Source organism: Trichechus manatus, unplaced genomic scaffold, assembly GCF_000243295.1.
Source record: "Trichechus manatus latirostris isolate Lorelei unplaced genomic scaffold, TriManLat1.0 scaffold00256, whole genome shotgun sequence".
NCBI classification, from domain to species: domain Eukaryota; kingdom Metazoa; phylum Chordata; class Mammalia; order Sirenia; family Trichechidae; genus Trichechus; species Trichechus manatus.
This window is the reverse complement of record NW_004444192.1, coordinates 94,429-98,401: the sequence shown is the minus strand read 5'-3', so window position 1 is coordinate 98,401 and position 3,973 is coordinate 94,429.

The following is a 3,973-nucleotide window of genomic DNA, read 5'->3' as shown; positions in this document are numbered from 1 at the left end:
CAAGATACCACTTATCTATTGCCTATTTAGTATTTCCCCCCCACCCCTCCCATCCCTGGTAATCAACAAAGATTGTTACTTTTTGTGTGTGAACTTTTTCATGGGTTTAAATTATTGACTTTTTATTGGACACAGGAGCCACCAACTCAGTTATTAACAATCTGAAGGGACTCTTATCAAAGAAATCAATACTGGTGGTGGAAGTTACAGGAAGAAAAGTTACTAGGAATATTATCCAACCAATTGAGTGTTCTCTCAATGACTCTACATTGTTTAGTACCGCTGTATCTAAAGACTTAAGACAGTTAGCTCTCTAAAATGGAGTTCTGTTTCAATATGTCGATGACTTGCTCATAACAAGCAAGACTAAAGAAGAATCAGATTTAAACACTATCACCACTCTTAACTTTCTGGCCGAAGCTGGGTATAAAGTATTCAGACCTAAGGCCCAGATTTCTCAAGCCAAAGTTACCTTCCTGGGTTTCCAGCTCTCTTAGGGAATAAGAGAATTGCTCCCAGAGAGAAAAGAAGCTATTTGTGCAATCTCACCTCCCTGTTTCCCAGAGGTAACTCCGAGGATTCCTAGGAATGGCAGGATTTTGCAGAATCTGGATTTCCAACTTTAGACTAATAGCCAAACCTTTACACAAAGCAAATAAAGGAAAATATCCAGATGCTTTTATTTGGACTGATGAACAACAAAAAAAGCCTTCCAGACAATAAAAACTCCTATCAGATCCCAGCCCCGGGGCTTCCTAATCTAGCAAAAATCCTTTCAACTGTTTGTTCATGAGAATCAAGGAATAGTAGCCACAGGCATTCTAAACAAAAATTGGGGGACTGGTGACTACATGTGGCCTGAAGACCACAATCAAGTGGAAAGGTTGGAAAAAAAAAAAAAATGAAGCAGACACTTAAAAGACTCACAGCAAATGTGTGTCAAGAAGTAAAATTAACATGGCTACAGGCTCTTCCTACAGCCTTGCTTAGGGTTAGGGCAGCTCCCAGAAGCAGTCTTAAATTAAGCCCTTTTGAGCTAATTCATGGGAAACCCCTCCTGAAAAATCATGGGCTGATGAATGGTGACCATTTAATTGTATTAGATGAAAAACTGTACAAAAGTATTTGTGTTCTTCTTTTGCTGTCATTTATTCTCTCCACAGATACGCCCTTGCCAGACAAGAATGCCCTCCTGAGGTGACAGTCCACCCACTTCGACCTGGAGATTGAGCCCTGTTGTATGCCTGGAAAGACGAGCCTCTACAGCCCAATTGGAAAGGACCCTTCAAAGTGCTTCTCATCGCCCAAACCGTGGCCGTACTGAAAGGAATCAAGCCTTGGATTCACCACACCTGGTTAAAGACTGCACCTGCTCCAGGCCTCAATTCACCAACGACATCCTTGAAGGACAACTGCAACTGTGAGGCCTTATGAGACCTAAAACTTCTGTTCAAAAGACCATGAAGTCTTTTTCATTTTTATCCTTGTTCCTACCCCTAGCTTAAGCCTGGCATAATCCGTGGCCCAATTTAGAAGGTGCTCTCCACAACCAAGGGAATATGGCTTATCGCCACATCCCCAAAGAGAAGGAGGGATTGGAATGCGAACTCAGCCAGCAGCTGCTCAGCCACTATCAAGCAAGACCTGCTCCTCCTGTCCCTTGTCAGCAAGTCCTTAAATGATAGTGATGCATTTGGCTCTATTAGAAGCTGCTATGCCATTATCAAAGGAAACCTATCCACTCCTGTCCATTGTCCTCAAAGACCCTGAGCTCTGGGTATGGTTCATTTTCTGTCTTAAACCAGTCAAACCCAGTTTACCAGCCTCAAACGTGTCCTAAAGTTACTTAGGCCTCATTAAGACATAATTGAATAATAAAATCTTCACCCAGGGTGGGACTTATCCGCCATTTTCTGTACATGCTAAAGAAAAAAATGCTATTTGTCTTACTGAACTTGCACACCATGATAACCTATGTAGTCCATGACGTTTATGTGTACTTCCTTGTGGGGGGCAGTATAAAAGGTTCTGCCTCCCTTTTCGGGGAGCTAGATTTGAGGTATACACCTCCTTGCTACTTCCTGTGAGCTTGCAATAAATACTCTTCCTCCCTCCTCACATCAGTTTCTCTTTATTGACGAGAAGCCACATCAGGCAGGACCTGTTTCAGGTAGCACTATGAAGGGGAGATTAGCCCAGGCATTTGGGTTTTTAGTGGCTTGTTGATATCGCAGGCACAGACGGACAAGCCTAGAGGGTAGAAATCACACCATAAACTAGATTTCTGTGGGTGCAGAACTTCCTGAATAAATGAACAACGAATGGACAGACTCTGTTAATCCCCACGTCTTCCGTCACTGGGCTGGGCGTTGCCACCTTCCCTTTTGCCATAAATTAAAGGGCAAATACACAGGGGATAATGTTTCCAGACAGCATGACACTGTTCATAAAATTTGATAGGAAAAAACCCAGTGGATAAATGTGAAAAACAGAATGTGAACAAAAGTCCCAAAAGGGACAATATAAGTGGAGACCAAACATATTTGAGTAGATGTAAAAAGGTCAAGTAAACTGGCATTCTCTATCAATAGCTAATCTGTTAGTTTTTCCAAAATCTTACAAGTGTTTAGTATTCTTCACTTACTCATTTACTTAACAGATACTTATTTCTTCTAAATGCAATAATGATTTATCTATAAAATTTTTATAGGTTATAATTTACAACATTGGAACTTTATTTACAGTAGTTCAAAATTGGATCTATTACCACATCCAACTCTAAGAGAATGGTTATCATAGTTATTAAACCTTTAGAATATGCACTAATAGGCTGCCATTAGAAATTATATTTATGAACAATATGAAATGACAGAAAACAGCTTGTAAGAGGAGTTCAAAGATTGTACAGTCCAGTCCCTGACTATCTCAGGTCCCGTCTCTGCCTTGCTTCTTTGATTCTTGCCACATTTTTTCTTTTCCTGGAGCATGCCAATCTCATTCCCACCTCATGGGCCTTTGGCTTGGGCATCTCATTTCCCCAAGTATCTGCATCTTATTCCTTCACTTTACCCATTCCCTCATTCAAATGCTACCTCTTCTCAGTCTACTATGTCTAGTTCTCTGCCCTCCTGTCTCCATCACGTATCCTTTCACCTCACTTTACTTCTCTGCACATCACTTATTATAACCTGGCATTAAATTACACACACACACACACACACACACACACACACTCTGTTGTATGCTTATTTAATGTCTGTCTCCCAGACCAGTAAGAAAACTCACGAAGGCAGACTCTTTACTTCCAGTGTTTCCAGTGCCTACTACTGTGCCTGGCACATAGGAGGAGCTTGATAGATGCTTGTTGGATTTTTTCTTGTTGAGTTATAAGAGTTCTTCGAGTGTTAAGAATATTAATCTTTTGTCACATGTACAGTTTATCATTTGCCCATTTAGTCTCTTGTATCTACTTGAGCCAAGAGGTACACTCCTCACAAGTATTACTTTATGTCCCACTGTCCAGTCCAATTCCTGTCTGAAGAGTTGGCCTCAGAAATTGTTTTGGTTCTGGGCTGATAGAGAATCCAGAGGCCATGCTTTCCGGGGTTCCTCCCGTCTCAGTCAGACCATTAAGTCTGGTCTTCTTACTAGAATTTGAATTCTGCACCCCACTTTTCTCCTGCTCCATCAGGGACTCTCTGTTGTGTTCCCTGTCAGGGCGGTCATTGATGGTAGCTGGGCACCATCTAGTTCTTCTAGTCTCAGGCTGATGGAGTCTCTGGTTTATCTGGCCCTTTCTGTCTCTTGGGCTAGTATTTTCCTTGTGTTTTTGGTGTTCTTCATTCTCCTTTGCTCCTGGTGGGTTGGGACTAATTGATGCATCTTAGATGGCAGCTTGCTAACTTTTAAGACCCCAGATGCCACTCACCAAAGTGGGATGAAGAACATTTTCTTAATAAACTTTGTTATGCCA